The sequence below is a fragment of the Leptonychotes weddellii genome, chromosome 5 (genome assembly GCF_054177405.1).
Source record: "Leptonychotes weddellii isolate Sample4059 chromosome 5, ASM5417740v2, whole genome shotgun sequence".
Lineage (NCBI taxonomy): Eukaryota > Metazoa > Chordata > Mammalia > Carnivora > Phocidae > Leptonychotes > Leptonychotes weddellii.
The window spans coordinates 152,565,022-152,586,651 of NC_138373.1; the positions used below are offsets into that span (position 1 = coordinate 152,565,022).

The 21,630-nt window shown below is 40.0% G+C and overlaps 1 protein-coding gene across 1 annotated transcript in view; it reads right to left on the reverse strand.

Annotated features, from left to right (window-relative positions):
- Nucleotides 1–21,630, reverse strand: part of MRTFA (myocardin related transcription factor A) — a 196,815-nt gene that overhangs the window by 109,949 nt on the left and 65,236 nt on the right. The window contains exon 3 of the mRNA XM_031024397.2: nucleotides 5,738–5,999. The gene's annotated coding sequence lies outside the window, so the exon portion shown is untranslated. The remainder of the gene's footprint in view (nucleotides 1–5,737; nucleotides 6,000–21,630) is intronic.

Consider the following 21,630-nt stretch of genomic DNA (forward strand, 5'->3'; position numbering starts at 1 on the left):
TACATTACATCATTAGTTCTAGATGAAGTGTTCCATGATTCATTGTTTGTGCATAACACCCAGTGCTCCATGCAGAATGTGCCCTCCTCAATACCCACCACCAGGCCAACCCATCCTCCCACCCCCCTCCCCTCTAGAACCCCCAGCCTGTTTTTCAGAGTCCATCGTCTCTCATGGTTCGTCCACCCCTCCGATTTCCCCCGCTTCATTCTTCCCCTCCCGCTACCTTCTTCTTCTTCTTTTCTTTTTCCTATATTTTATCTGATTATAAAACAAAACTCTTAAAGTTTCCATTTAGGAAGAAAACAAAATAAAACAACCCCTTATTTGAACATCTAGGTGGAGGGAGATGCCAATTCCTACAACAGAGAATTCAGCAGGAACTGCAGGTGGATGAAGAGTTAGACTCCGAACATATGGAGTCTGCCGCACATCCTACGGAGGTGCTGGACAGCTGAGCACAGGAGTCTGCAGCTCGGGGGAGAGACCTGACCTGGAGATGTAATACAGGCATCAATCAACAGCATATGATGGTGGTTAGAGCCAAAGTTCTGGGGGAAATCATTCAAAATAAAAATACAGAGTAAGAAGTAAAGGAGCCCTACAGCTCAACAATGGGGAATAACAAAATTTAAGAGGTGGGTAGAGAAAGTTGGCAAAAGGTCTGAGCAGAAAAGAGAGTGGCTATAAAAGCAGACTTGAAAAAGCCAAGAAGAGTAACGTCACTGATGTCAGTGGAGGAAAAGTTGCAGGTCGGAGGGAGTGGCCAATCATGTCAAATGCTACAAAGAGGTCAAACAGGATGAAGAGTACCTATTTGATCTACAAGAACATTAATGACTTCAGTGATGGCAGTTTCTGAAGGAAGATAGGAAAAGAAGCCAGAACACAGTGAAGTCTCTGGAATGTGGGAAAAGTAGAATGATATAACCTGCTCTTTCAGGATCTTAGGAAGGTTAGAAAGTTGTTCAAAATGGGGGAAAAGCTCAACTGATTTATATGCTAAAGAGCTGACAGAGAAAGGCTGAAGATGCACCAACACTCCTGCAACAGCTGCTCTTGACTCCCCTGAGACCATCACAGCTGTCAGCATCAATTTCCTCCACTTCCTGCCCAAGATTTTAGTGGTCTGCTGTTTGCCGTCTGTCATCACCTTCACTGCCATTCCTCCTACCCCAGAGGAATCATAGCCCTTACCTCTGCTCAAGGCAGAGCCAATACCTTTAAATCCCATCCCCTCACATCTCCTCAGTTACCCTTTCCCCTTTTCTGTCTTCAGCTTTTCCCTCCGGACTAACTCTTTCCCCTTACCGTATAAGTAAGTCTTATATGAAGTCTCTGCCATCTTGGAGAAGAAAAGTAAAAATGAGAAATGAGAAAAGAACACCAAAAAAATGCTTGAGTGTCCATTATTTCCCAAAATAAAAACTGTTTGAGTTTCCATTGCATTTCCCACTATGGATGTAAAAACAGAGTTCTTGCCTCTAATGGAACAAATAAGTAAACCATTCATCTATTCATTTGACAAATATTTATTGGTTGCCCACTGGCCTCGTGAAACAAACTACCAAAGGCAGGGGAATATAGACAATAAACATATACACACACATATACAAACACACACATACACCATAATAATAAGTCCTTGAAAAAAACAAAGGAGGATAGAGAGTAATGGGAGGTGCTATTTAAGGTAAGTCAGGTAGGGAAGGCTTCCCTGAGGAAATGACATTTGTGCAGGAACTTCAGTAAAGGCACAGCAAGTACCAAGGCCCTGGGACAGGAGCATGCTTGATGTGTTCAAGAAACAGCAAGAAAGTCAGTGTGGCTAAATCAGAGTAGAGTAAGCGAAGGGACAGAGATAAGATAAAATCATGTCAGAGAGGATACCAGGCCCACATCATTAAAACTATCATACTGGGGCGCCTGGGTGGCTCAGTTGGTTGAGCATCTGGCTCTTGATTTCAGCTCGGATCATGATCTCAAGGTTGTGAGATCAAGCCCTGTGTCAGGCTCTGCACTCAGCGGGGTAGTCTGTTTAAGGATTCTATCTGCCCCTCCCCCAGCTCGAGTGCACATTCTCTCACTTTCTCTCTAAAATAAATAAATAAATCTTTAAAAAAAACAAAAACAAAAACAACTATGATTTCATCATAACCCTCACAGGAAGACACTGAGGGTTGTGAGAGAAGCATAACAGGGTCTGAGTTCAGTTTCCAAAGGCTCACTCATGCTGCTGACAGGAGAATTCCAATTACAATATAGTGATGAAGTATACTGATAAAAGGTAATTGGTCAAATCAAAAGGACAACTAACACTGAGTTAGGATAGGCTTCTCAAAGGGAATGAAGCCTGAACAGAATACTGAAGGACAAGTAAGAGTTGGCAAGAAGAGTAGGGACAGAGTGGTATCTCAAATAGAAGGCATAGGGCGCCTGGGTGGCTCAGATGGTTAAGTGATTGCCTTCAGCTCAGGTTATGATTCTGGAGTCCCGAGATCGAGTCCCACATCGGGCTCCCTGCTCAGCGGGGGGTCTGCTTCTCCCTCTGACCCTCTTCCCTCTCGTGCTCTCTGTCTCTCATTCTCTCTCTCAAATAAATAAATAAAATCTTCAAATAGAGGGCATAAATGTAGAAAAGTCATGGGAGTTTTTAAAAGTTTGGTATTTCGGGGCACCTGGGTGGCTCAGTCGTTGAGCGTCTGCCTTTGGCTCAGGTCATGGTCCCAGGGTCCTGGGATCGAGTCCCATGTCGGGCTCCCTGCTCAGTGGGAGGCCTGCTTCTCCCTCTCTCATTCCCCCTGATTGTGTTCCCTCTCTTGCTGTGTCTCTCTCTGTCAAATAAATAAAATCTTAAAAAAAAAAAAAAAAACTTTAAAAAGTTTGGTATTTCTATTCCCAGCATCAAACAGTCAGAAAATATTTTATAAAAATATACCGCTGATAATGTCTACCCCCAAAAAAAGACACATGCAAAAAAATAAAATATTTGCATGACCTTTATGGAGAAAATTGTAAAGCTCTGTGGAAAGACATCAAAGAAGACCTATTTAACTGGAGAGAGAAAACTAACTAATGGACAGGGGCGCTTGGGTGGCTCAGGCTTAGTTAAGCGTCTGCCTTCGGCTCAGGTCACGATCCCAAGGTCCTGGGATCGAGCCCCGCATCGGGCTCCCTGCTCCGCGGGGGGGCCTGCTTCTCTCTCTCCCACTCCCCCTGCTTGTGTTCCCTCTTTCACTGTGTCTCTGTCAAATAAATAAATAAAATCTTTAAAAAAAAAAAAAAACCTAACTAATGGACAGATAAAACTAACTAGTACCCAATATGTAAAATGTGTATTCTCCCCATTAACCTATAAATTATATATTTCAAATCAAAATCCCAACAAGTACACCAAAAGACATACACAAGAATTTTATGTTTCTTGATTCATAATTCATAATAGCCCCAAACTAAAACAACCCAAACACCCACCAAAAGTAAAACAAATTCCACTATATTCATAAAATGGATTAATTATATAGCAATGAAAATAAGCTAGAGCCACACACAATTCAATACAAATGAATTTTAAAACAAGACAGCAACAGAACACATACAGCATGATTCCATTTACATAAAGTTTAGAAACCAATAAAACTAATTCATGGTGTTAGAAGTCAGGATGATAGTTTCCTTTGGGCAAAAAGAAGGAATACTGATTGGGACGAAGCACATGAGGTGGTTATGGGTACTAGGAATATCTCCTAACAAAGTAGCAATTAAACACAGGTATATAAGCTCTGTGACAATTCAACAATCAGGACACTTACAATTTGTGTGTTATTCTATATTAACGTTATATATGTCAGTAAAATGAAAGTGTGCTAGTGTCTGCAATTTCCTTGGAAATGTAAAAAATACGATGGATGGATAGAAGGATAGATAGACATGTTACAAAGTAAGTATAACAAAATGTTAATGGTAGAATTTAAGAGGTGGACATAAAGGTATTCGTTGTAAAACTCTATATTTGAAATTTTTCATAATAAAATGGAGAAAAAAATGAGGTTTTTGGTTTGTTTGTTTTTGTATAACTCTACAAGCTGATTCTAAAGTAATGGAAAATTAAAAAGGGCAAGAACAGCCAAGACAACTCTGGAGACAGAAAAAGGCAAGGAAAGACTATCGTAACAAATAACAAGACTAATCATTAAGCAATAGTAACTAAGATGATGTAGTACAACACAGAGATGAACAGAGACCAGTGAAACAGAACAAAGGGCATAAAAACTAACTCATGCACACTGAGAAAGATAAGGCTGACACTAAAGATCAGTACAGAAAAGTAGGACTATTGATAAATAGTGATTCACAGATTAGATGAGATGAACTTATAGAATACCTTTAATAACTCACAGGAAAATAAATATTGAACAATAAACACAAGTTGCAGAAGAATACATATAATTCTCTCTCTCCAATAAATATATATGTGATATAAAAAATGAGAAATAATATTTTATAATTATTAGGTATATATTCATATGTTAAAAAAAATACAGAACTACTTGGCCATAAAATATCAAATTCAGGGCAGCAGTTACCCTGGGGATAGACAGAGATCCATGGAGAACAGTACATTAGCCAGATGGCATGAGAGTACATAAGTATTTGCTATATTACTATTTACACCTTTTCTGAACCCTTAAGTTTTTATAACAAATTGTAATTTTTTTTCATTAACAAAAGTTTGAAGCAAGAGTACATGGTTGTAAACAGTACTAAAAAGCAAAAACTGGGGCACGTGGGTGGCAAAGCTGGTTAAGTGTCCAACTCTTGGTTTTGATTCAAGTCATGATCTCAGGGTCATGGGACTGAGGCCCACCCAGGGCTCCACATGCTCAGCTCAGAATCTACTTGAAATTCTCTCACTCTCCCTCTTCCTCTGTGGCACCCCTCTCTGCTCTCTCTCTCAAAATAAATAAATAAATCTTTAAAAATAAAATAAAATAAAAAGCAAAAACTAGGGGTGCCTGGGTGGCTCAGTCAGTTAAGCATCTTAATTTCAGCTCAGGTCATGATCTCAGGGTCGTGAGATCGAGCCCCAAATTGTCAGGCTCTGTGTTCAGCAAGGAGCCTTCTTGAGATTCTCTCTCTCTCCCTCTGCCCCTCCCCCTACTCACACATATGGGTGTGTGCTCTCTCCCTCTCTCTAATAAATAAATAAAATTAAAAAAAAAAAAATTTAAAAAGCAAAGACTAGAAATGGGGAATGATAAGAGAAGAAGCTAATGAAACAGAAAGAGACCAGACCCTGCAAGCCTTGTAAAACACGGCTTTTGTTTTTATCCTATAAAGCAGTCACTGAAAAGTATTAAGCTAGGGAGGTCTAAAAGATTACTCTGACAAGGTACAGGATAAGTTTCCTAATAAAAAAGGCTTATTTATCATTTAACCCCTAATCTTAGTTTATGATAGTGATGTTCAATAAATATTTGCTGAATTAATGAATTTATGGAAGGGATTGGGAGGGAGAAGCAGAGAAGTAGAAAGACAAATCAGAAAGCAGTTGTAATAACCCAGGCAGGAAATATAGGGTTTATAATGATCACCTAAACTTACTATCTCTCTATTTTATAAGAAACAGTAAGATTAAAGAAAGTTTCAAGAGACATGAAATAAAGTAATCATCTACAACAAGAACATGAAGACCTTGGTTCAAATTAGGCAATGCAATAATTCCATATGTACTCACCATTCTTCCGCTCACTAAGTGGAGGCAAATTGGGATTCCTGCCAGGGTGGAGGCCTAGGGTCAGCTCGGGCTGCAAGGAGAGCTCCTGCAGTTCATTGGCAACAGCTTCGCTCTGGGGGCTGGGGGCCGCAGACAGGGACACCAGCACTGGTTCATCATCATTTTCGCCAGCCCCTCCTCCGTCCAGCCCATTCACAGCAATGACGGAAGGGGGCAGGCACACTACACTGGAGAAATCCACTTTGGCTTTCGTGATGGCAACCTGGAAATGGAAGGGCAGACAAAAGTTTAGATGTCACTGTGAAGAGACAGACTATTCCACTGGACATATGCTGAATACTATTCTAAATTATATTACTGGCAAGCTACCATTAATCTTAAGCATTTTCTCTAAAGTAAGCCAGCATCATTTTTAAATTAATATTTACTGGGGTAAATATTACCCCAAAAAACTGTGGGTGGCACAGTCAGTTAAGTGTCCAACACTTGGTTTCGGCTCAGGTCGTGATCTCAGAGTCATGAGATCAAGGTCCACAATGGGCTCTGCACTCAGCGGGGAGGCCTACTTCAGATTCTCTCTCCCTCTCCTTCTGTCCCTCCTGCTTGTGCTCTCTTGGTCTCTCTCTCTCTAAAATAAATAAAATAAAATCTTTTTTAAATTAAGTAATTAATATTTACTATGCTCACAGAGTGCATGTGATTTCAAATCTGATACTGTCCTCAACTACATCACTCAGGAGGACAACATTCAATTGAAATAAAGCAGCACACACAACCTATATTGGCATAAAAGGAAATAGTGACAGGAGAAATGGTTATGGAATAAATGTTATCCTCCAACTACCAAGGGGAAGTACCTTGAGAAATAACACTTTAATGAGTATCCAAAAGGTATTAAAGTGTTATAGTGTACCAACATTATCTAGGGGAGAAAATTTCTTTAAGAAAACAATTCCCAGGGCGACTGGATGACTCAGTTGATAAAGCATGCGACTGCTGATCTTGGGGTTGTGAGTTCAAGCCCCACACTGAGTGTATAGCTTACTTGAAAGAAAAAAAAAAATAATGTCCAAGCCATTAGATTTCATAAAAAAATATAGAGATGTATGTCTGATGATAGATATTTGCCCAACTATTTTAACTTACATGAATATTTAATCATAATACCCAGAAATGGGTTATTAAAAATAAGACACCTGGCAACATAAGAACAAGATCGGTAAAAATGATAAAGAATACATTTTAACACGAAAATCTTTTCAATAGCATCTTTTCATTAAACCATAGCATGGCCTAAAAAAGAAAACAAACAAACATAGCATGGACTCATGGTTAAGGGAATTAGGAATTTATTCATTCACTGAATCCTACTACGCAGTTAAGAATTACTTTTATAAAGCATTTAAAATATAGAAAATGGGGCGCCTGGGTGGCTCAGTTGGTTAAGCGACTGCCTTCGGCTCAGGTCATGATCCTGGAGTCCCGGGATCGAGTCCCGCATCGGGCTCCCTGCTCAGCGGGGAGTCTGCTTCTTCCTCTGACCCTCCCCCCTCTCATGCTCTCTCTATCTCATTCTCTCTCTCAAATAAATAATAAATAAAATCTTTAAAAAAAATAAAATAAAATAAAATATAGAAAATGATGATCTAATGTGTAAGAAAAATAAGATATGAAAATGCATACTCATATATAAAAATATTATCCAGAGGAAAAAGAGATAATAAGGAGATACACCAAAATCACAAAACGGATTTTGACTGGATTATGAACAATTTTCTTTCTTTTTACTTTCTTTAGTTTCCAAATTTTCTCTAGAACACATATATATTGTTTGTATAATGAAAAAGCTACAGTTCTTTTTTTTAAAGATTTTATTTATTTATTTACTTGTCAGAGAGAGAGAGAGCACAAGCAGGGGGAGCGGCAGAGGGAGAGGGAGAAGCAGGCACCCCGCTGAGCAAGGAGCCTGACGCAGGACTCAATCCCAGGACCCTGGGATCATGACCTGAGCCGAAGGCAGACGATTAACCAACTGAGCCACCCAGGCATCCCAAAAAAGCTATAGTTCTTAATCTAGAAAAAGGACCTAGGAGTTCCCTGCAGACTTCAGTGAACACTTTAATTTGGAGATGAGGAAACCAATAAAATACTGAAACACCATGAAATGAAGAAAGGCATTAAAAACTAAAAAATAAAAAGACCATCACATTATATCTTCATATAAGGCTACAGTGTGCCCAAACATGGTCATAGTTCTGACTGATACACCTCATAAATATAAAATGGATTGGAAAAGATCCAGATTAGAGCAAGGAAGATGGGGGATTGACATTAAAAAGAACAAAGATATTAAGATGGACTCTCGGGGCGCCTGGGTGGCTCAGTGGTTAGGCGTCTGCCTTCGGCTCGGGTCATGGTCCCAGGGTCCTGGGATCGAGTCCCCACATCGGGCTCCCTGCTTGGCGGGAGGCCTGCTTCTCCCTCTCCTGCTCCCCCTGCCTGTGTTTCCTCTCTTGCTGTATCTCTCTCTGTCAAATAAATAAATAAAATCTTAAAAAAAAAGGACTCTACTCCAAAAAGGCTGGAAGAAGACTAAGTTCAAAAGAAAAAAAGTTAGGGATTCAATACTAGGAACTTAATATTCTAAGATAGTATGGGCAAACAATGGAAAAGGATTTTTTTAGGTCTTGAACAATTTTAGGAATTAGAAAACAACAAACATCTAAGAAAATCCAGAATCTAATCTTCAAAGAATTTTTTTCCCATCTCGCCTATGACTTAACCATTTAAGCTGTGTCTCTGTGTGCACTAGGGGAAAAAAATTGTTATACATGATTAATCCATCTGGCTCAGTACTCTTTTTTTTTAAGATTTTATTTATTTATTCGACAGAGAGAGACAGGGAGAGAGCGAACACAAGCAGGGCAAGTGGGAGAGGGAGAAGCAGGCTTCCTGCTGAGCAGGGAGCCCGATGGAGGGCTCAATCCCAGGACCTTGGGATCATGACCTGAGCCGAAGGCAGACGCTCAACAACTGAGCGACCCAGGCGCCCCTTGGCTCAGTACTCTTTACCACGGACTCTGAAAGAGCATGTTTGTTTTCCTTAACAGCAGCCTTTTTAGACTAAAAGATTCAATTTTATGATATTCAAGGATCCTCTGAGACCCAAACTCCTTAGGACAGCAGTCCTCAAGACCCTTTCCCCACCCTGATACATATGTGCACATGCTCACACATGCACACACATGCACATGGATGATGGCATGGAGATGTGTGTTTTTTAAAAAACAAAAACTCGTGAGTCCTAAAGGAAAGTAGGAGGACAGTATCAAAACTTCAGCCCTAAGACCTAGGAAAAGTAGCTTCACATACAGTAACAGGTTTTGTATAAACAATCGTTAATATACAATAAAATACCATTCAGCCATAAGGAAGGAAGGAAATCCTGCCATTTGCCACAACATGGATGAACCTCAAAGGCATTATGCTAAGTGAAATAAGTCAAACAGAGGAAGACAATGTATGATCTCACTTAGATTTATGGTTACAAGGTGGGGGGTGGGGGGAAATTTGGATGAAGGTGGTCAAAAGGTACAAACTTCGCATTAAAGATAAATAAGTCCTGGAGATGTAATATACAACATGATGACCACAGTTAACGTCGCTGTATGGTATATCTCACAGTTGTTAAGAGACTAAATCCTAAAAGTTCTCATCACAATGAAAAAAAACAACACTTCTTTGTTTTTGTATCTATATGAGGTGATGGATGTTAAAACCAAACGTATGGTTGCAATCATTTCACAGTATATGTAAGTCAAATCCTTATGCTGAACACTTTAAACTCATACAGTGTTGCGTGTAAGTTATAGCTCAGTAAAACTGGGGAAAGAAAGTTGTGAAATCACTCCTGATTATGAGTTCATACCTCTCACTAGAAAACTGAGAAATTTACCTAAAAAGGTAATTTACTAATTTACTAAGCTAACTCAGATTATTCATTGAGCATGAAAGAATAAAACATCTATTCTTAAATTTAGGTCTCACTAATTCAGAACAACCTTCCTCCTATTACTTTGAATTATATTATTATTATTGCTGAGATTCAGAGATTCGATATTTACGCATGTTACTACTCAAGAGATGATAAAAATCCATCACAGAATACCAAGCTTTTTTTTTTTCTGAACAATTTTATTTATTTGACAGAGAGAGACACAGTGAGAGAGGGAACACAAGCAGGGGGAGTGGGAGAGGGAGAAGAAGGCTTCCCACTGAGCAGGGAGCCCGATGCGGGGCTCGATCCCAGGACCCTGGGATCATGACCTGAGCTGAAGGCAGACGCTTAACAACTGAGCCACCCAGGCGCCCACCAAGCTTTTTAAAATGAAGCTTGAATTTAAACTGCATGAGTCTGTAATTCTGGCATGCACTTAATGCACATAATCAGTACTTCCAGAAAATATTAAAAAAAAATTGAAGTGTGGAAAATGGCCCCCAAAAGAAAGTCAACCTAGGAGTCCTGATGGGCGCCTGGGTGGCTCAGATGGTTAAGCGTCTGCCTTCGGCTCAGGTCATGATCTCAGGGTCCTGGGATCGAGTTCCGCATCGGGCTTCCTGCTCCTTGGGAGCCTGCTTCTCCCTCTGCCTCTCTCTCTCTCTGTCTCTCATGAATAAATAAATAAAATCTTTAAAAAAAAAAAAAAAAAAGAAAGTCAACCTAGGTCTAGGGCTAGGCATGAAGGTAAAAACTAAGTTTAAAAAGTGATTTTCTTAGAACAATACTTTTTTAGGGGTGCCTGGGTGGCTCAGTCAGTTAAGTGTCTGCCTTTGGCTTGGGTCATGATCTCGGGGTCCTGGGATTGAGCCCTGCCATGTCAGGCTCCCTGCTCAGTGGGGATTCTGCTTCTCTCTCTCCCTCTGCCCCTCCCCCCTGCTCCTGCTTGCACTCTCAAATAAATAAAATCTTTAAAACATATATATACGTATACACACAGACACATTTTTTTTTTAAGATTTTTTTCTTAATTTATTTATTTGAGAGAGAATGAGAGACAGAGAGCACGAGAGGGAGGAGGGCCAGAGGGAGAAGCAGACCCCCTGCCAAGCAGGGAGCCCGATGTGGGACTCGATCCAGGGACTCCAGGATCATGACCTGAGCCGAAGGCAGTCACTTAACCGACTGAGCCACCCAGGCGCCCAACACACACACATTTTTAATAGATTAAAGAAAGGAGTGTCAAATTCTTTTTTTTTTTAAGATTTTATTTATTTATTTGACAGAGAAAGACACAGCAAGAGAGGGGACACAAGCAGGGGGAGTGGGAGAGGGAGAAGCAGACTTCTCACGGAGCAGGGGCTCAATGTGGGGCTCGATCCCAGGACCCTGGGACATGACCTGAGCTGAAGGCAGACTCTTAACGACTGAGCCACCCAGGCATCCCAGGAGTGTCAAATTCTGTAGTGATGCAGTTATGATTGTGCCTGTCAATGTCTGGAATAAAAGAAAAAGCCATCTGAAAAACTGCTTTGGGGCGCCTGGTTGACTCAGTCATTAAGCGTCTGCCTTCAGCTCTGGTCATGATCCCACGGTCCTGGGATCGAGCCCCGCATTGGGCTCCCTGCTCCACGGGAAGCCTGCTTCTCCCTCTGCCACTCCCCCTGCTTGTATTCCCTCTCTCACTGTGTCTCTCTCTGTCAAATAAATAAAAATCTTAAAAAAAAAAATGAAAAACTCTTTATTGAGAAAATCTGAAAAAATAAATTCTGAATGGAATAAAGCAGTTTAATAGCTTAGTAACTGATTAAGTTCCATATTTATGGGATCATTAAGGGCTTGGAGATCACTTAAAATTTTCATATGTATACTTTACCACATACTTTTATTGGGTAAATTACATGCTATGGTGGTATCTATTAATGTTTTCAATAATTACTGATTTCAGGGGCACCTGGGTGGCTCAGTCTTTAAGCGTCTGCCTTCGACTCAGGTCATGATCTCAGGGTCCTGGGATCGAGCCCTGCATCAGGCTCCCTGCTCAGCGGGAAGCCTGCTTCTCCCTCCCCCACTCCCCCTGCTTGTGTTCCTGCTCTCACTATCTCTCTCTCTCTGTCAAATTTAAAAAAAAAAAAAAAAAAATCTTAAAAAAAAGTTTTACTGATTTCAAAAGTTTCAGGATATATCCTTTTAAAATACCATTATTAAACTGCATTACAACGAAACTCTTCCATAAAATCATGGGCCAGGGAATGTGGGGGGGTTAGATGAAACAAGAGTGGCAGAATGTTGGTAACTGTTGAAGGTGAGTATTGGGTACATGGAGACTCATTATACTATTATTCTCTCTACATGTGTGTATGCTTGATAACATGCTTATAATGCTTTTTTTAAAAAATAAGGTTATTCCAGGGGCACCTGGGTGGCTCAGTCACTATGTGTCTGCCTTCAGCTCAGGTCATGACCCCAAGGTCCTGGGATTGAGCCCCACATCGGGCTCCCTGCTCACCGGGAAGCCTGCTTCTTCCTCTCCCACTCCCCCTGCTTGTGTCCCCTCTCTTGCTGTGTCTCTCTCTGTCAAATAAATAAAAAGAATCTTTTAAAAAAACAGTAAGGGGGCGCCTGGGTGGCTCAGTCGTTAAGCGTCTGCCTTCAGCTCAGGCCATGGTCCCAGGGTCCTGGGATCGAGCCCCGCATCGGGCTCCTTGCTCTGCGGGAAGCCTGCTCTCCCTCTCCTGCTCCCCCTGCTTGTGTTCCTCCTCTCGCTGTATCTCTCTCTGTCAAATAAATAAAATCTTAAAAAAAAAAAAAAAAAATTTAAAAAAAAAACAGTAAGGTTATTCCATAGAACAAAGTGAAGACTTGGTAAGACATAAAGCAAGGTGTCCTCAATCTTGACCTTGAAAATAAGCCAAATAAAAGTCAAAATCAAGCACTGACAAAAGAAAAGAATATTTAGCATAAAATACATATATAGGGAAGATTTATTTCTAGCAAATATATTACTTTCTACTCATTTTTAAACAGCCCACAGAAGAAAGTCCTAGTAAACTGACAATCTGGAGACAAGATCCAAAAATGTGGAGGTATAGTCACCATGTATTAAATGTCTCCTCTACCAATTACTAAATACTCTTAAAATTTTATTTACTGTATAACCTGCATGAAAAAGAACCTAAAAGTATAATATTTATCTCAGATTATATGTATTATATTATTTAGAAAAATACAAACGTTGTATCTCAAACAAAATACTTTCTGAAATGTCTCAGAGGAAAAGTAAATTAAAAGAACCAAAAGAAAAAAATCTGTGTCATGTTTTAGTGTTGTAAATTTATAATTCCACTCAGTCTGAGATCAAACTTTCTTTTTCATCATAGGATCACCAACTCCAATTTCTTGGCTGCTGATTCACATGTGATCAGTAGCAGCCAGAACAAAAACAACATGGGGGCAGGGTCATCTCCCACAACCCATCTGTTTCACTCTCTTGCTGGCTTGATTCCGCCCCATCTTTTCTCCACCCCACCCCCTTTCTGGGCTACATGCCTTCTGCTTATGCCGAGTGGCATATGTAACTAGAAGCAACAACACAAAATGTGTTAGAGAAATGGAAGAGCTCAGGCAGACAGCTCATAACTCTAAAAAAGTATATACTAGCAGGATTTTTTTTTTATCATGACCCATGACTGAGTTCATTTCATGCAACCAAATGATATGGTTCTCCTGAAAAAAAAATTTCTGTATAAAAACTGTTTTAATCAATTAATGAACTTCCCTTTAGATGGACAGGTTCTTATTTTCCTTGATTTATCTTCAATAGTAGATAAACCAAAATCTTACTTATTGTCTAAGCAGACATATATATACAGATGAATTTGACACAAAGGAATTCAAGAACAAGAACTTTCTGAGAGTTTATTATGTATGTACTAGGCACTGCCCCGGGTCCTAGAGGAAGTGAGGAAAATATCAAGTCTTGCCCTTATCTCTGTCACTATCACCCCCATTATCTTCAGATGTCTTAAAAACTAGTCAGATGTCTAGGGATGGCATATAAACGGCCTTTCTGTTACCTCTTCATCATAGAAATCATCTAAAACCAAGGACTACAAGAAACAGGAAAATATAACATTTACCTAAAAAGAGTGGAAGGCACATGGAAGAGTGGTGTAACTGTAAATTCTCTGACACTTGTCCCATTGATAGGTAAGGTCTATTTCCCCTCCACCGAATCTGAGCTGGCCTGACTGCCTCTACCAACAGAGTAGAGTGAAGTGATGGTATGCCAGTTCCAGGTAGAGATTTTTGAGAAACTGGTAGCTTTTATCTTGGTCTCTTGGAGCCCTGTGTTCCCAGACAGAAGTCTAACTACTCTGCTGGAGAGACCATAAAAAGAAGTCTAGGGGTGCCCAGCTGGCTCAGTCAGTAGAGTACACAACTCTTGAAATCAGGGTTGTGAGTTCAAGCCCCACACTGGATGTAGAGATTACTTAAAAATAAAATCTTAAAAAAAAAAAAATTTCTCATCTTAAAAAAAAAAAAGAAGCCATCTAAAGACTATCCTGAAAGGAATACGGATCCAGTTGAGACTAGCCTTCTAGACATCCCCACCAAAGTGTCAGGCATTTACACTCTTGGTCCCTCCAGACAAGCCCAGTCATTTGCTGAATGCCACCATGTGGACGCAAGTTAATACTATGTGGAGCAGAAGAATCCCCAAGCTAAGCCCTGCCCAAATTCCTTACCCACAAAACTGTGAGATATGGTAAACGACATCAACACTGGAAAGTGAGATAGTACAGTATGCCTTCAAATTCTGAAAAGAAAAATTTATTTTCAAATGAGAATTGCCATACAGCCTATCAATCAAGTATGTGAAGACATTTCAAGCAACGGAAGTTTTATCTCCCAAGTAGTTTTTTTCAGGAAGCTCCATGAAGCTTTTGCTCACTTCAGGTTTTCAGCTCCACCTGGTCATTCTATAGGGAATCAGTCATCTAAGTTTTCCCTCTTCTCCCAACAAAGTGGATAATGGTAATAGTATAACACCGCCTCTTCATTTAAAACAGTACAAGGCCCTTCAGAGTAGTTCTTCACTTCTCACCACTTCTCTTAAGCACCCTCTGCTCCAACCATATGTACCTGTTATGCTGCTCTCTACATGTGACCACCTAGAACTCTCTTCCTCCCCAACCTACTCCCATCTCCCTATTATCCATCCCCTTCTTATAGATCAGCTTCCATAAGATCAGCTTCCATAAGATCCCAGGTTTGCTACTACTACTGCTTACTTTTACTACTATTATAATGTATTGATCCTCCACTAGATGCTAAGTTTATTGAGCAAAGGAATTTGGTTCTTTGTATTTTAACTTGACTATAATACTTGTCTTATTAACTTGACTATAATATATACTAACTATAATACTTGACACAGAATAGGAACTCAATAAATATTTGTTAATTTACTGACTATATTATCCTCACAGCAACCACATCACATATACAATCAAAGCACTGATACAGAAAAAAGAGGGAAGAAAGTTTTGTCACAGGTAGGTATTTATGTTTAAATAGAAATATACAGAAGATCAAAAAAGGCTTCCTGAGAGAGGTAATATTAATATTTGAGAATAGCCATAAAAAATGAATAGGACTGACAGGTTTCACTTATTTTTCATTTATTCTTTCAACAAGTCTCTACTGAGTACCTACTATATGCCAGGCATTATTCTGGGTTGTAGAGATACTACAGTGAATAAAACAAAGTTCCTGTCCTCAGGGAGCTTATGTTATCCCAGGAGATAGAACAGCATGAACAGGAACACAGATGTGAGAAGGTGTGGATTTATGTTCTAGAAGGGCAGTCCAGTTCAAGTACAAGTTATAGGAGATGTACCTGGACCAGCAAGCTGAGTTTACATCATCAAACCTGCTTTAGAGAATTAATCTGGCAGTGGGGTAAATACTGGATTGAAAAAAAGGAACATAAGATTGGGGGAAAAGTTCCGAAGCTACTTCATTAGGCAAAGTGTAACCTGTTGAGATCCTGAATTTGGGTAGTAAATGTAGAAAGAAGGGAACTGCCACACAACACAGAACCACACCTGGTACAGAGAAGGAACTCAGATCTTTGTTGAATTCATGTGGGATGAATGAGACCGAATTTACATGTGACAGGATGTGTTTGTGTCTGGTTGCAGAGGGTGAAGGAAAGGAAGGTTTCATAGGAACACTCTACTTCCAGAGAGCAGGGGAAACCTGTAATGGAAACGTATTTGAGTTTCCATTAGGTACCTGGGAAGGAAAACATGGAAATGAAGGTACAGTGAGAGAAACAGAAAAGAATACAATAGGAAGAGAACATAAGGAAAAAAGTAGGGACAGTAAGAGAAAAAGACAGAGGTACAGATATAAGGGAACGACATATTGCTATCACGCCTGACACCCTTGGTAATGCAGGAATTCCTAGTCTCAGATTGCCTACTTTGGGTCTTAGACCATCCCTCTGACTACTAAAATTATATATACAGCTGAGTATCTAATTATGTATCAGTACTTTCTACTCATACTATTTTAGAAGAAGCTCAATAAAGCTGTAACTTTATAATGCTGACGGACAACCAGCTGTCCCCAAACTTAAAGACACAAGTAGGCTCAAGGGCTTATATGAAGGGACATGAACTTACCAGCTGGAAGCAGCAGAAAGAAATAAAAACAGAAGACAAACAGAATATGTATTTTATCCCCAGGCTCAACTTTTTCTTTTTTCTCTTTTTAAAGATTTTATTTATGTATTTTAGAGACAGAGAGTGAGAGAGAGCATGAGCTGGGGGAGAAGCAGAGGGACAAGCAGACTCCCCACTGTACATGACTTGGGGTTTAATCCCAGGACTCTGAGATCATGACCTAAGCCAAAGTCAGACGCTCAACCGACTGAGCCACCTGGCATCCCTCAATTCTTTTTCTGTTGATGACCTCTATGCCATTCTTGACAAGCTCCTGCCAGATATCTGTAGCTAGAACATAATCTAATGGTGCTGGGTATACATGAGAACATCTTCCCTCAACAGAGCGGCCCAAACTGCCTTTCAGTCTTAGGTCACCTACGAAGAAGGCCTTCTGTGGTGTACCAGACTTCCATTAACTCACTCAATAAATATATATTGATCAGGCACTGTTCTAGGCACTCGGAGTGCAACAGATAGAAAACATCCCTGCTTTCATGGAGCTAACATTATAGTGGGAGAAACATAAAAATAAAGGTAAATAATATACAACAGAATAATTTCAGATAACTAAGTATCATGTGTAGGGAGGGGGCAGGGTGGCTAATTTTGATGAAATGGATAAGAAAGGTCTTGTTGAGGAGGTAATATCTGAGGTGAGACTTACTAAGTAATAGCCAACACTTAATGAACACTTACTATAAGTGAGACACTTCACGTGTATATATTCAATTTTTATAACACCAAGACGTACTTACTTTTTTTAATTAACATATAATGTATTATTTGTTTCAGGGGTACAGGTCTGTGATTCATCAGTCTTACACAATTCACAGCGCTCACCATAGCACATGCCCTCCCCAATGTCCATCACCCAGCCACCCCATCCCTCCCACCCCCCCCCCACTCCACCAACCCTCAGTTTGTTTCCTGAGATTAAGAGTCTCTTATGGTTTGTCTCCCTCTCTGGTTTCATCTTGTTTCATTTTTCCCTCCTTTCCTCTATGATCCTGTGTTGTTTCTCAAATTCCATGTATCAGTGAGATCATATGATAATTAAGATGTATTTACTGTTATCATCCCATTTTTTACAGTTGAAGAAATGAAGGCACTAAGAAGTCACATAACTTGAAAATAGGCAACTGGGTTTGAGTTATCCTGTTCAGGTATGAATAATATGAAAAAAACTATAGTTAACTGTTGAACAACACAGGGGATTGGGGTGCCATCCCCTACATAGTTGAAAATCCGCGCAAAACTTTTGAATTTCCAAAAACTCAACTATTAAACAGCCTCCTGTTAATCAGAAGCCTTCCTGATAACATAAGCAGTTGATTAACACATATTTTATATACTATATTTTACATACTGTATTCTTACAATAAAGTAAGTTATAGAAAATGTTATTATGAATAAGGAAAATACACTTACAATACTGTACTGTATTTATCAAAAAAAATCCACATGTAAGTGGACTTGCACAGTTCAAATCTGTGCTGTTCAAGGGTCAACTATAGTTATTTCTGAACATACTAACTTTGGAATGAAAAACTTGTTGAGACAAACCTCACCTAGGATGAAGACACGCAGCAGTTGGGGGAAAGGGAAGACATTTACAGTATTGTGCTTTGTTTCCACACTACAATAGAGTGTTTGAAGAGAAGCCCTATTTTCCAGTGCCAGAGCCTCATATCTTTAGGTTTCCCAATGCGCTCTCCCCCTATGTATCAATATGCTCCCTTCTTTATAAAAGGAGCCATGAATATTTTCCTGAACTCTTTATCAAATATTTTAAAAAGATTTTATTTATTTATTTGTTTACTGAGAGTGCGAGAGTGAGCGTGCAAGTGGGGGGAGGGGAAGAAGGAGGAGGAGAGAGCAGACCCTGAGCTGGGCGCAGAGCCCAAAACGGGGCTCGATCTCACAACCCTATGGTCATGACCTGAGCTGAAACCAAGAGTGGGATGCTACCCCGACTGAGCCATCCAGGCACCTCCAAATATTTTTTAACACTGGAATTAAAATATCTTGCCACAGAAAAGAAAAAAATCCAGAAACTGTTGCAACCAAGAAAATCCAAACACAGCAACCCTCACTCTGAGAAAATGTATACTTAAGACTAGCATGTCGTGGGTCAAGCAGAAAAGGCCAGGCTACAGCTCCTAGGCACATACTGGTGACTCAATGAGGGACCCTTAGGACAATGCACATACCAATGAAAGCAGCTTAGAACTCAAATACCGAGGTATATCACCAGCATACTCATCAATTTTTTTTTTTTAAGATTTTATTTATTTGACAGAGAGAGATACAGCGAGAGAGAGAGCACAAGCAGGGGGAGCAGGAGAGGGAGAAGCAGACTCCCCGCTGAGCAGGGAGCCCGATGTGGGGCTCGATCCCAGGACCCTGGGATCATGACCTGAGCCGAAGGCAGACGCCCAATGACTGAGCCACCCAGGCGCCCCATCAATTATTTTTCTGAATAATTATAAAAGCAACCTTATTAATTAAATGAATCTACTCTGGCAAGATCCATTACCATACAAAAGCACTGCCTCATTACTTTACATTCATGGTATATGGTGCAGAGAATGTGTTTAAAAATGACTTTTTAGGGGCACCTGGGTGGCTTAGTCAGTTAAGTGTCCGACTCTTGATCTCAACTCAGGTCTTTATCTCAGGGTCATGAGCTCAAGCCCTGCACTGGGCTCCACGATGGGTGTGAAGCCTACTTAAAAAAAATAAAAATAAAAATGCATTTTTAGATTCTCACAGTCATTAAAAGATTTCAATCAAGGTAAAATCTCTGGAAATATAATGAATCTCAGCAAAACTTAAATAAAAACAGCTCTTAAGGTGAGCCTGGGTGGCTCAGTGTGTCTGGCTCTTGGTTTTGGCTCAGGTCATCATCTCGAGGCTGCCAGATTGAGCCCCGCCTTGGGCTCTGTGCTCAGTGCAGAGTCGGCTTCAGATTCTCTCTCCCTCTCTCTCAAATAAATAAAAACTTAAAATTAAAAAAAAAAAAAAAAACAGCTCCTAAGTCATAGGTCATTAATCTTCCCTTCCAATAGCCTCTGGCTTCAAAGTATATTACTCTCAGCCAATTATTTCTAAAAAGGTGCTGAGAATTTCTGATGGAGTAAAATGTAAAACATAACTAAATACAATTTTAACTTCAGTACAATTATATTTAAAGCTTTAAAATAAAGGAGAGAGAGTAGCCACAAAGAGATTCATTTCCCAAACAAAGCAAATAATAACAAAAGTTTTCTTCAAAGCACTGCAGGAGTTTCCACATTACAACTACATGGAAAAAGCAATTATTGGAGAATTTATAAAATGCTGAGACATATAACAGCAGCAGTGAGTGCAGCACATTTTGAAGGCATCTGTACAGGTAACATGCACAATGTGGGTAGCAAAAAAAGAAAAGGTAAATGCACACCAGCATGAAAACCTTCAAATATCTTGTTGGTGGCATATCTTAAAATAGCAAGGTTCTAAATCAATCAAGGAGAAAGAAAGCACACTGGTGATCTACATCTCAAAGAGAAGAAAGCATCTGAACATAGTAACTCAGAAATCTTAGATGGCATATGAAAAAAAGAATACAATGGGAAGAGAATTATGAGCGTTTTTAAATATCAGAGACTGCCAACGAGCAGGAAGTAAAAGAATCTCACCTGGATGATTGTGGCAGGTACTGGAGGTTGTGACCCAATATCCACTTTCCCCTTCTTCCCAGTAACAGAACACCTGAGCTTTAGCTAAGTGCATGCCAGAATAAAGACTGCATTTCCCAGCCTTTCCTGCAGCTCGGCCATGTGACTGAGTTTAAGCAAACTGGACAATAACAGTAAAAGTATTAAGTCTGAGTTCCAGGAAATGTCCTTAAAGAAACTGTGTACATTATTCTCTGGACCCTCATCCTTCCTGCTGGCCAGAACATGGATGAGGTGCTGGAGTGCAACCAGCCATGTTAGATTACGAGAAAGAAGCCACATGTTGAGAATGGCAAGGCAACAAAAACAGAAAGAAAATGGTTCCCTGACATTATAGAGCACCGCACCAGCCCTGGGCTACCCACCTCTGGACCCCTTTTACAAGAAAAAAAAATAAACTTGTACCATGTTTAAAACCACTATTATTTTACTTTTGGGGGGTCACAAATGGTTGGATATAATCCTAATACAGAATTTGGTGCTATGAGTAAGATGCTTCATGAGAAACAATGTAACATATGTGGCATTGCTTAATAAAACAGTTAAGTGGTGAGCACTCACAACTGAAGACTGAAAAGCTAGGGATCATTGTTATGCAAAAGCAAAACACCTGGTTAAACCATTGCCCGATTATACTGGGATGCTACTATTTTAAGGGAAACAGTAGGAAAAATTCAGAATGTCCTATGTGTTGCCTGCTTCTAGTAACTTTCAAGAAAATTATACCAGAGATGGGGCACCTGGGTGGCTCAGTTGGTTAAACAGCTGCCTTCAGCTCAGATCATGATCCCAGGGTCCTGGGATGGAGCCCCACATTGGGCTCCCTGTTCAGCAGGAAGCCTGCTTCTCCCTCTCCCTCTGAGGCTCCCCCTGCTTGTGCTCTCTCTCTCTCTCTAATAAATAAATAAAATCTTTTTTTTTTTTTTTAAGATTTTATTTATTTATTTGACAGAGAGAGAGACAGTGAGAGAGGAACATAAGCAGGGGGAGTGGAAGAGGGAGAAGCAGGCCTCCCGCTGAGCAGGGAGCCCAATGCGGGGCTCGATCCCAGGACGCTGGGATCATGACCTGAGCCGAAGGCAGGCGCTTAACGACTGAGCCACCCAGGCGCCCCAAATAAATAAAATCTTAAAAAAAAAAAAAGAAAGGAAGAAAGAAAAAGAACTGCTTTTAAAAAAAAAATTTATACCGGAGAGGTAAAACTCAGACTAGAGCTAAACTGATATCAACAACTTAACCTTACACCTAAAGGAGCTAGAAAAAGAACAAACAAAACCCAAACCTAGCAAAAGGAAGGAAATAATAAAAATCAGAGCAGAAATAACTGATATAGAAACTAAAAAAACAACAGAACAGATCAATGAAACCAGGAGCTAGTTCTTTGAAAAGATCAACAAAATCAATAAATATCTAGCTAGATTCATAAAAAAAAAAAAGAGGACC